General features: G+C 43.9%; 1 pseudogene; it reads right to left on the bottom strand.

Moving 5' to 3' along the window:
* Nucleotides 1-12,809, bottom strand: part of LOC141191589 (uncharacterized) — an 82,267-nt pseudogene that overhangs the window by 47,332 nt on the left and 22,126 nt on the right.

Genomic DNA, 12,809 nt, shown 5'->3' with positions numbered 1-12,809 from the left:
TCACACATGGTAAGGTTTTTAATATTATACAGAGTAGGACTATCTCGAATGGGTGCACCTTGCTATGGTGGGATAGCTTTCATGCTATTTTTGATCAAAAACAGTGTTGATAAGAACCCTAATTTATTTAAATGCACTTTTGCTTTTTATTTATTTATTTACAGTAGGGTTTATGATAATTTTTCTTTATAGTTTTTTTCTGATTTATGGCCATAGTAAACATGCGTCTATGTGCTGCATGGATATCAATTTAAACCAAGCTCAAAATCTGTGTTTTTTCACGGGCACCATAGTGGCCGTATGGGCCGACGCTATGGATGATACACCCCCTAACTATCCAACTATCATTTGGTAAAAATCTCATAGGTCCTGGATTCATTAGTACCTGCACCAAGAATGGGGCTAAGTGAGTATTTATTAAAGGGAATCCACTTAAACGACTACCCCACGGCTGATTAAAGGGAATCTGTCACTCACTGGGACTTATCTGACCTCTAATATGGGCATACAGGTGATAGAAATGTGAATCTATACTTACCTGTATGGCCCATATTAGAGGTCTGTTTGCTGTGAAAAGGCTTTTTATTCAGTGAAGATTCCGATGCTTGCGGGCCGGGAAGAAATGCCCTGTGACGTGTAGTCACCATGTCCAGGTCCCGCGCACTTCACTTCTTGCGGAAGGCACAGTGGTACTGTGTACTAGGCAATCATAGTGCTGCAGGGATCTTGTGCACAGGCACTGGCGAGTCATGGTGACTTCCCGGCGCCTGGGCACAAGATCCCTTCAGTACTATAACTGCTTAGTACACAGTACAAGTTCGTCACTACCGTAAAAAGCGCGCAGTCGTGGGATCTGGACATGGTGACTGCACGTCACAGGGCACTGTGACGTGCAGGGGAGGTGGGAAATATTTTAATTAACACAGTAGGCGAGGATTTCTTCCCGTCCCCCGGCCAGCAAGCATTGGAATCTTCACTGAATTAAGAGCCATGTCACAGCAAACAGACCTCTAATATGAGGCATAGATGTATAGATTCACATTGCTATCACCTGTATGCCCATAGTAGAGGTCAGATAAGTCCCAGGGGGTGACAGATTCCCTTTAATCAGCTGTGGGGTAGTCATAAAACCAGATACATATCAAGGTATTGTAAGGTGGCTAGTGGTCGCATAGTCGATGAGAGGCATGTGTCACAGAAATGGCTGGTCTCTGTGATGTAACCCGGAGTGTTTCTCTAGGGCACATAAGCACTAAGAGGATTGTTCGGTGCACCTGGGAGCCGGGTTACGGGTAGCTAGGAGAGAATGGGCTGGTCCAGCTACCCACATACCTCACCTCTGGGTGTGGTTAACAGCCTATAAAATGGAGGTTGTTGTTTGGCACATGGTCTGTGTGTTTGGAGGGAGAAGGCCTCCTGTGTATGTTTGTCTTCAGACCAAGCCAGGACACTGGACGCTACCCCAGCTTGTGTGGCACACAGGCCTGGCTGAGCAGAGACCTGCTAAGGACATTTACTTTGTTTGCCTGATCTAAAGGCTATTTGCTTTTCTGTTTGGCTTCTGGGTTTATGAAGCAATAAACCCACATGAACTTTTAAAGGAACATGCCTCATATTTTCCTCCCGTCGCATCCAAGTGAGTAAAACCCCTACAATATGTATAAACAAAAGGGTATGGTACTCAGAAAATGTTTCAATAATCCACCTCAACGCATTTCCCCCAACAGGTTCATCAGGAGGCTTGATACAGGGATGATAATTCATGATGTTCAGCATAGTGTGCCTAATAGCCAGGTGTCCATGTTTAAATAGCCCAATTCATCCAAAACCCCTCCCAGACTAGGAGGCCCATTCCCATTCCTAGAGGTGAATTGTCACAGGATATACAGAATGGAGTCTGTCTACAATAATGTACTGCACCTACGCTACTTCTCATGAGCTAGAGGACCGATAATGTCCATCCCCTAGTGTGCATGTTGGGAAGTGACGTGCTTTACACTGAAATGCCAGATAAACTGATTGCGGCCGCGCCACTCATACCTGTGACTGCGCATTCCCGTAGTTATCATTCCACACTGGAGCGCATCTAGGATCATTGTCCACGATTGCGCATGCCCAGATGTCTGTGCTCCACACCGGAGCACATATGATATTGGATTGCATTCCACCAACAGAAAAATCCTATCTCTGAGATCAGCGTCATGGGAGACTAAAAACAAGTATTCCACATCCTCCCATCATGTAATAGGCATGTAGATCTACTTTATCACGACAGAAAATATGGGATGGTGGCCCACAGTAAATTCCTAAAAGGTCAAATTTAACCCCCATTACATAATTAGACATACACAAGGAACACCACACTTGTTAGTTACTTAATAGTATAAGTGGGATATAACTGATAAGAAATAATTCTGATATAGAAGCTCAGATCTCTTGATGAAGTAAAACAATATGTGAACCTCATTCACTGGGAACTGAGTAGAAATGGGTAGAGTATAAAATCCAAAAATGTAATCCAGAATGGGGCTGTATTCATACAAAACAGGCATAGGAAATTTGTTCATTCAGTCCCTTAGGGGCTAGTGAATCCAGTCTGGAAATCCACTCACTTTCCTTTTTGACTATACATGTATTGAGATCACCTCCTCTCACATTGGGTTTAACCATCTCAATGATGCAAAAGGAGATGTCTCTTGTTTCACCTCAATGTGCACTGTTCATGTGTCTCACTAATGGGGTGTCCCGACCATGGCGTATTTCGCCCAAATGCCCCCCACCCTCCTCCTATACTAACTCTTGGTCGTGCATACATAATCTAGGGGACAGGTGCATGTGGCCATATATAAAAGTCCTGAGGTTTTACAGTTGGAATAATCTCTCTGGAAAAAGATTTTACCTGTAGAGGAACTCGAGAAATATTTACATGGTCTCATCCAATTACATATACAACTTTCTCGAGGTTCTTCTATCCAGCCAAGTCCACTTGGGTGCAGGTTTTTATAGAAAATATGCACTAAACAGTCCCTAATTGACCAACCCTTTCTGAAACTTATTGTGGGAGTAGATCCCACAGCACCCTCAGGTCCAGGTCGGCCAGGGTTTTCTGAGGATATTAAAGATATGGTCACTCTGATTCTTTTAAGTTCCTATTACTCGTGTTATCCCATCTTTTTCTTGGTCTCTTGGTTAGGTATGGAGGAGTGTCTGTCTATCCTGTTTTTCTGAAAACAATCGTGCGGAATCCAAAATGTACTGTTGGTACCCTTTTTTCATGAATCTGGTGTTCATGTCTATTGCCTGTATATTAAAATCTGTGACATTAGAGCAGTCTCTTCTCAACCGTAAAAATTGGCCCTTGGATATTGCTTTTTTTTAAGGAGGATGGGGTGGTGACTATCCCACTTCAATAGTTTATTAGTGCTTGTAGGTTTATGATAGATGAGTGTACCTATGGTCTTATCCCGTACTTTCTTGATTGGTACATTCAGGAAAGGCAACTGGTAATAGTTGAATTCTGATATAAATCTAAGGCCCACTCTATTGACGTTGAGTTCCCTAACAAATTCAATAAACTTTTCACTCGTCCCTGACTAGATTAGAAAAATTTTGAGAATATATCTATACCATACCCCAATATATGGATGCCACCACTTATGATCATCCCTGAATATTGTGGTTTCCTCCCACCAGCACAGGAATAGGTTAGCATACGAGGGGGCACAGGGGCTCCCCATCGCAGTACCCCTGAGCTGGTGGAAGTACTTCCTGTCAAAAAGAAAGAAGTTATGAGTAAGAGTGAATTTTAGAAGATCCTCCATGAAGTCATAATGTCTGCTACACTCTATTGATCTCGATTTCAAGAAACGTCTTGCTCCTCTGATACCATCCTCATGCAGTATATTACTGTACAAAGCCTCGATATCTAGTAAGGCCAGCTCCCCTAAATGCATGTATACATGCTCGAGGGTCTACATGGAGGGGAGCAGGCAAAGGGAAAACCAACTCCAGAGGGATTATTCCAACTGTAAAACCTCAGGTGGTACTGTGGGAACATTACACTGTGGGGGGCATCATACACACTGCATAAGGGGCATAATGGGGGCATTACACTGTGTGGGGCACCATACATACTGCATAAGGGGCATAATGGGGGCATTACACTGTGTGGGCGCATCATTCATACTGTATAAGTAGCATAATGGGGGCATTACACTTGTGGGAGCATCATACATCCTGCATAAGGGGTATAATGGGGGCATTACACTGTGTGGGGGCATCATACATCCTGCATAAGGGGTATAATGGGGGCATTACACTGTGTGGGGGCATCATACATCCTGCATAAGGGGCATAATGGGGGCATTACACTGTGTGGGGGCATCATACATCCTGCATAAGGGGCATAATGGGGGCATTACACTGTGTGGGGGCATCATACATCCTGCATAAGGGGCATAATGGGGGCATTACACTGTGTGGGGGCATCATACATCCTGCATAAGGGGCATAATGGGGGCATTACACTGTGGGGCAGTAAAGGGGTCCTGTACTATGAGAACAATATGTTTCCTCCCTTCCTGTCTCCATAGTTGGGTCGTATGTATCTATTACAGGAAACAGAACAAAAACCTTATGATTCTTATAAAGGGGCAACACAAGACCCCAAAAGAGTCTCTGTGCTGAAGGGGTTAATGCCCCCTGCACCCAATAATGGGGAATCTCCACATACCTCCACCTGCAGAGCCGCCACCAAATATATGGCTGTTCTGTGCGCACAGGAGCTGTGATGAGGTCACAGGAGGGGAGGAGTCAGGGGTCACATGATCAGGGGCCTCAGTGGATGCAGGACTCTGCTGTGCTGGTTGTCATGGTGCTGGATGAGCTGAAGTTTATGTGTGGGGTCAGGAGGGGTTTACAGTGTGGATGTAGCAGAGCCACGTGTGTAGGAGGTGTACGGAGCAGAGCCGCGCGTGTAGGAGTTGTACGGAGCGGAGCCGCGCGTGTAGGAGGTGTACGGAGCGGAGCCGCGCGTGTAGGAGGTGTACGGAGCGGAGCCGCGCGTGTACGAGGTGTACGGAGCGGAGCCGCGCGTGTACGAGGTGTACGGAGCGGAGCCGTGCGTGTACGAGGTGTACGGAGCGGAGCCGCGCGTGTACGAGGTGTACGGAGCGGAGCCGCGCGTGTACGAGGTGTACGGAGCAGAGCCGCGCGTGTACGAGGTGTACGGAGCAGAGCCGCGCGTGTACGAGGTGTACGGAGCAGAGCCGCGCGTGTACGAGGTGTACGGAGCAGAGCCGCGCGTGTACGAGGTGTACGGAGCAGAGCCGCGCGTGTACGAGGTGTACGGAGCAGAGCCGCATGTGTACGGAGCGGAGTCGCGTGTGTACGAGGTGTACGGAGCAGAGCCGCGCGTATACAAGTTGTACGGAGCAGAGCCATGTGTACGGAGCGGAGCCGCATGTGTACGAGGTGTACGGAGCGGAGCCGCGTGTGTACGAGATGTACGGAGCGGAGTCGCATGTGTACGAGGTGTACGGAGCGGAGCCACGTGTGTACGAGGTGTACGGAGCGGAGCCACGTGTGTACGAGGTGTACGGAGCGGAGCCACGTGTGTACGAGGTGTACGGAGCGGAGCCATGTGTACGAGGTGTATGGAGCGGAGCCGCATGTGTACGAGGTGTACGGAGCGGAGGCGCGTGTGTACGAGGTGTACGGAGCGGAGCCGCGTGTGTACGAGGTGTACGAGGTGTAGGGAACGGAGGCACGTGTGTGTACGAGGTGTGCGGAGCGGAGGCACATGTGTACGAGGTGTGAGGAGCCATGTGTTTGAGGTGTACGGAATGGAGGCGCGTTTGTATGAGGTGTGCGACGGCGCATGTGTATGAGGTGTGAGGAGCCATGTGTTTGAGGTGTATGGAGCGGAACCATGTGTATGAAGTGTGAGGAGCCATGTGTTTGAGGTGTATGGAGCGGAGGCATGTGTGTACGAGGTGTACGGAGCGGAGGCGCGCATGTACGAGGTGTGAGGAGCCATGTGTTTGAGGTGTATGGAGCGGAGCCGTGTGTACGAGGTGTACGGAGCGGAGGCCTGTGTGTACGGAGCGGAGGTGCGCATGTACGAGGTGTGCGGAGCCATGTGTTTGAGGTGTATGGAGCGGAGCCGTGTGTACGAGGTGTGAGGAGCCATGTGTTTGAGGTGTACAGAGTGGAGGCGTGTGTGTACGAGGTGTACGGAGCGGAGGCGCACGTGTACGAGGTGTACGGAGTGGAGGCGCGCTTGTACGAGGTGTGCGGAGCGGAGGCGCGCATGTACGAGGTGTGCGGAGCCATGTGTTTGAGGTGTATGGAGCGGAGCCGTGTGTACGGAGCGGAGCCGCGTGTGTACGATGTGTGAGGAGCTGCCCACTTACTAAAGACTATGATACTTTTCCATCACTGTTACAAATATAACGCTTACATTGGAGTAAGAGTACAGTGAGGATAGGAAGGAAAGCAATATTGAATTGTGTGGATAAAACAAAAGCTTGTTTAAGGTTTATTCAAAAGTGGTTACAAAATAAGGAAAAAAATAGTGGATAGCACAGAAAGAAGTATCAGGTTATAAGAGAGAAAACAACATTCATAAGTTCTTAAGTATACAGCATGAGATGGTCCGTGGTGGAGATTCTCAAGGTATGAGACATCTGCCCATTCATGTCTGCCTCTGCTTATATACCATCTCGCCTCACAGACATACATTGGAGATTAGGAGATTATTTTTACAGTTTCATAACCCAATATGGCGGCTTTCTGGTATATTAGTAACTTCTACCATGTTAGAACAAAACTAGTAACTCATGGAATATGCCTTTTGGCTACGTGCACAATTACTTTATGTTGGTATATTTTAAACATATGGCTAGTGACCTTTAAGGATCATTAGTTATCTCCAAATAACCCATATTGACAAGAGTCCTATAGGTTTGACGTACAGAACAGGTGTCTCTGCCAAGATCTTCAAAATAACCCCTCAGTCTCGCTCTAAAAATGTTTAAAACTGAATATGGTTCGAACCAGAGCTTCAAAGTTTCTTATTATGTATTTATTTTATCATTAGAGATTAATATTTTACAGTCCCCCCTGATTATGATATAAGAAATATCATAATCAATCCTAAACTCATTCTCTCACCATTCGTATCACATTCATTCTTTATTCTGAAAACCTTGTATCAACTCCTGTATTGAACGTCATCTGAGTTCCCAAAAACTTCTAAATTAAAAATAAAGACCATCTTCCTTTTTCATTTCTGTCTTTATCTTTTAATATATTTTCTTAATTTTGCACATAAAAATCTGATAAAAAATGCACAGCAAGATCAAAATAAATATGATTATGATTGGATTTGTTAATACACTTCCTGCAGCCATTTTTGCTGAAGACTGTGACCAACTAGTTACTGATCTTCCTAGATTTTTCCACCAAGATGAGCCTGACATACTTGTCCATTCATGTTCAATATCATTTAAATGGCCTTGTTCATGTCGGAATACAATTTCAGCTTCTTTTAGTTCTTTTGTTAACAAATTTAACAAACCTTTGTCTTTATCTCATATGTCCACATATCCCAAGGGAAATTATATACACTGCTCAAAAAAATAAAGGGAACACTCAAATAACACATCCTAGATCTGAATGAATGAAATATTCTCATTGAATACTTTGTTCTGTACAAAGTTGAAGGTGCTGGCAACAAAATTAGACAAAAATCATCAATGGAAATCAAATTTATTAACCAATGGAGGCCTGGATTTGGAGTCACCCCCAAAATTAAAGTAGTAAAACACACTACAGGCTGATCCAACTTTGATGTAACGAACTTAAAACAAGTCAAAATGAGGCTCAGTATTCTGTGTGGCCTCCACGTGCATGTATGACCTCTCTACAACACGTGGGCATGCTCCTGATGAGGTTGCGGATGGTCTCCTGTTGGATCTCCTCCCAGATCTGGACTAAAGCATCCGCCAACTCCTGGACAGTCTGTGGTGCAACGTGACATTGGTGGATGGAGAGAGACATGATGTCCCAGATGTGCTCAATTGGATTCAGGTGTGGGGAATGGGCGGGCCAGTCCATAGCTTCAATGCCTTCATCTTGCAGGAACTGCTGAAACACTCCAGCCACATGAGGTCTGGCATTGTCCTGCATTAGGAGGAACCCAGGGCCAACCGCACCAGCATATGGTCTCACAAGGGGTCTGAGGATCTGATCTCGGTACCTAATGGCAGTCAGGCTACCTCTGGCGAGCACATGGAGGGCTGTAAGTCCCTCCAAAGAAATGCCATCCCACAGCATTACTGACCCACTGCCAAACCGGTCATGCTGAAGGATGTTGCAAGCAGCAGATCACTCTCTACAGCGTCTCCAGACTCTGTCACGTCTGTCACATGTGCTCAGTGTGAACCTGCTTTCATCTGTGAAGAGCACAGGGTGCCAGTTGATACTTTGCCAATCCTGGTGTTGTGTTCTGTGGCAAATGCCAAGCGTCCTGCACGGTGTTAGGCTGTGAGTGCAACACCCATCTGTGGACATCGGGCCCTCATACCACCCTCATGGAGTCGGTTTCTAACCGTTTTTGCAGACACATGCACATTTGTGGCCTGCTGGAGGTCATTTTGCAGGGCTCTGGCAGTGCTCCTCCTGTTCCTCCTTGCACAAAGGCGGAGGTAGCAGTCCTGCTGCTGGGTTGTTGCCCTCCTACGGCCCCTTCCACATCTCCTGGTGTACAGGCCTGTCTTCTGGTAGCGCCTCCAGCCTCTGGACACTACGCTGACAGACAGAGCAAACCTTCTTGCCACAGCTCGCATTGATGTGCCATCCTGGATGAGCTGCACTACCTGAGCAACTTCTGTGGATTGTAGAGTCCAACTCGTGCTATCACGAGTGTGAAAGCACAACCAACATTCAAAAATGACCAAAACATCAGCCAGAAAGCATTGGTACTGAGATGTGGTCTGTGGTCCCCACCTGCAGAACCACTCCTTTATTGAGGGTGTCTTGATAATTGCCCATAATTTCCATCTATTGTCTATTCCATTTGCACAACAGCATGTGAAATTGATTATCAATCTGTGTTGCTTCCTAAGTGGACAGTTTGATTTCACAGAACTTTGATTTACTTGGAGTTATATTCTGTTGTTTAAGTGTTCCCTTTATTTTTAAAGCAGTGTATTTGTGACAAACTGAACTGTATAGGAAGGATTTTCAGATTTCTTGTCCCTATTGACGTAATATTAATACTTCCTTCTTGGAGATAGGTTTATATTGTGCGGAGGGAAGTGTGAAAACTATGGTCAGATTTTCAGCATGTACACAAGATGAGAAGAATACAGAAACAACTTCTTTTTCTGACATAACTTGGAAACAAATTTTGTTTGAGCTTATTGGAGTCACCAAGTCATGTATCGTGTGCACATTCTCAACTCTGGCATGACATGAGGTATGATTATGGAAACACAAGTTATAAATGACTTTATCCTGTCCAGGTAGACACATTACCTTAGAAACAAAATGTAAGTATGAAGAAATGTCTAATTGTCCAGTGTTGGTACCATCAAATGCAAAATCTGTGTACTGTAATTGATAATATAGTAATTGTGTATTACTAACAGGAATGCCCAGAACAGTTATAGGAACCATGGTTTCTTCTCTTCCCGATATTGGGATTAGTGATGTTCCTATAGAAATGTTCTGTTCACATCCTAACCACTTATTTACCCACAAATCTGTATGATTTAATGCAAAATTATATTCTGTAGGCAAGTTTCACATTATTCCTAAAGGTGTAATTCTACTTTGCAATGCCTGTGCAATCATTTTCAGATTGGTGGAGTATTCAATCTGAATTTCTAGACATGCTCTGGCCATTGGGATTCCTGTTCACTTTCTATTAGAGCTAAAGTAGCATCTTGTAGATGTGACACTGAAGATCCCAACACAGCAGCAGTGTTCAAAACCATCTTCTCAAGGAGTTGATGCAAACTTTTCAAATTTTTTACTCCTTTGCCTCCAATATACCCAATATTTTCTAAATCTGATTTAAGTGTATGTATGTCCATAGTGTTAATTAAACTTCCCACTGTTCCTAATCCCCCCAAAATACCTTCTAATATCCCCCTCTTACTTCTAACCTGTGTTGACGTTCTTCTCCCAAACCATTGTTCTATTCCCATTTCCATGTTAATGAGATGTGATTGACACTGGGGATATCTGGATGAGATTTTCCAACTAGACGTGTTAAAAGTCCAGACCATAGTCATCAACACTCCATCCCTTAATAGAGGTTTAGATTGGAATTGATTGATTTGGAAAGGAGTAGATGGTTGAAACCTTGTCTGTGTACATACATTATCTACTGCTGACCAAACATTTACATCTTTACATTGTTTGTAATTATTTTTACTTAAAACACAACATTGGTAAAGTCCCGAATCCTTAGGAGATGGATTATCTAGAGAAAAATCAAAATTCTTATGCAACCATCTCACATTCCCATATTGACTTCTGTGTATAACATTTGTTGGACCATTTGAAAAACTTCCCAAAAAAAATTTGTTTCTGGTCCATGTTAACAAAGACTCGGGAGGTAACTCTAACCTTGTGTTGCATTTCAATAAAAGAGGAGACATATTTTCTTGACTATGTATTGCTTGTGGTGCAACCCTTACTTCTGGAACGATAGTATTTGTTACTGTAAAAACTACAGATACTTGTACTTGTACTGATTCTCTGGTTATTGGGAAATTCCATGTTTTTACCCAATCTTCATCTCCTTCTGTAATAGAAAGTAATGAAGGATAAAAAAATTTCCCCAAAAGTTGTGTCTTTAACACAATCTCTGTTTCGGATGTTCTAACTGTCCCTTTTGCGAGCATATCATTAGTAATATCACCCGACCACACAGCTTTCTCTTCACCTCTTATCTCTATATTCCAGTATAACACATCTGTAGGATTGCATTCCCATGTGCCGGTCTTATTATTATGTATATAATCTCCTTGCAACTGTGTAAATTTAGACTTAGGTCCTGTGGCAGAATGTAATATTATGGCAGTGTTGTGTATGAAGTGTAGCTCAATGCAGCATTTTACACCATAACCCATGCAAATGTTTCCAGTAATATCTACTGAATCGTCCGGTATGTCTTCATCTATTAGATTTTGTATACTTGATCCTTTTGGTTTCCGTGAATGTAAAGTTCCTTTGATATGTCCATCCACTTCACTAGTATTTGTTCCATGATATGAAATGTCTTCTGCGTAGATCAGAATTGAAATAGTACAAAGCAGCAGAAATGTAGTTCCATCAGATAGTAGCTTTTCCTGGGAAACTTTTTCTTTTCTTGAAGGATTGGTGTTGAATCCCTTCCATCAAGGACATGGTATTCCGTATTCCAGCTCTTATTGGAATCCATTTCTTCCTAAAAGAAATGCAGTATCGTTATTTTGCAATATAAAATTTGCATTGATCAACATGTACCCACAATTTTTGTTGTCTGCGGGTAGTTTTAACCACATTGGATGCTGGTTGCACTAGGATCATAACTTGTCCCATGGTGTCGATTATTTTAAAGGGACCTTCCCAGTTACTTTCCCAAGGTCCACTCTTCCTGAAAGTTTTACTCATGACTAGAGCCCCCTTTTTGAATTTGGATTCATATGGTGGCTCCATCCTCTGCATTCTTGATGCAGGATGTAGAAGAATGGTTTTCAAGTTTTCCTGCAACAATTGCAACCATTTGGACCTTGGAACAGCATCTTTTTGAGGTGTGGACAAAAATGGTTCATGTGGGAAAATCAATGGCATTTTTCTTCCTGTCATTAGTTCAAAAGGAGTAAACTGAGTTGTGGAGGAAGTTGTTCCTCCAACACTCAACAGTACAAAAGGTACTGCATCCACCCAAGTATTACCTTTGTCCCATAACATTTTGGCAATTTTGGTTTTATTATCCTATTCATCCTTTCCACAATACCAGCAGACTGTCGATGGTAAGGTACATGAAACTATTGTACCCCTAGAATAGTACAAACTGCTCGCATGATTTTTCCTGTGAAGTGACTTCCTCGATCAGAGATAATTATTCTTGGGATCCCCCAAGTACAAAAGACATGAGTAACTAATGCTCTAGCTGTAGACAAAGCATCATCTTTCCTGACAGGTAAAAATTCAACCCATTTAGAAAAAACATCTACTACAATCAATGCATACCCTGAGACCATTTTTACCTGATGGTAATGAACCAATATAGTCTATTTGTAACGTAGACCAAGGACCATCTGCAGGTGCGGTTCGGAGTAGTGGCGGTTTCTGTCGTTTTGGTTTTGGATTAATTTGGGCACAAATGAGGCATGATTGAACAATATTTCGTACAGTCTCTTCCATCTTTTCCCAGTAAAATCTCTCTTTGAGAATGCCTAACAATTTCTGTTGGCCCAAATGACCCAAGCTTTCATGATTATATCTCGTGAACTCATCCTGTAGATGTTTTGATACAACAGGACGCAAGTCCCCATTTAAGTCATGGCACAAAACCCGGGAAGCAACAAGAGTTGTATCTTTTTCTTGTTCTTCCGCAAAAGAAGGGATACGCGTGTCTGTTCTTTGAACTGCTAAAACCTCGAGAGGTTCAGGCTCAAACACTTCTCCTGTCAGGGCTGCCTTTTTTGGCTAACGTATCTGCGGTTGCATTTCCAACAGATAATTCATTATCAGAATTTTTAGGGGCAGGAATTTTGACAATTGCAAAACTATTAGGGGTTTTTGAAGCT

This window comes from Phyllobates terribilis, unplaced genomic scaffold (genome assembly GCF_046119375.1).
Source record: "Phyllobates terribilis strain yellow unplaced genomic scaffold, ASM4611937v1 Scaffold_47__1_contigs__length_9908305, whole genome shotgun sequence".
In the NCBI taxonomy this organism is placed as follows: Eukaryota; Metazoa; Chordata; class Amphibia; order Anura; family Dendrobatidae; genus Phyllobates; species Phyllobates terribilis.
Note: the sequence above shows the minus strand (reverse complement) of the source record. Positions and strands in the feature narration are given on the sequence as shown.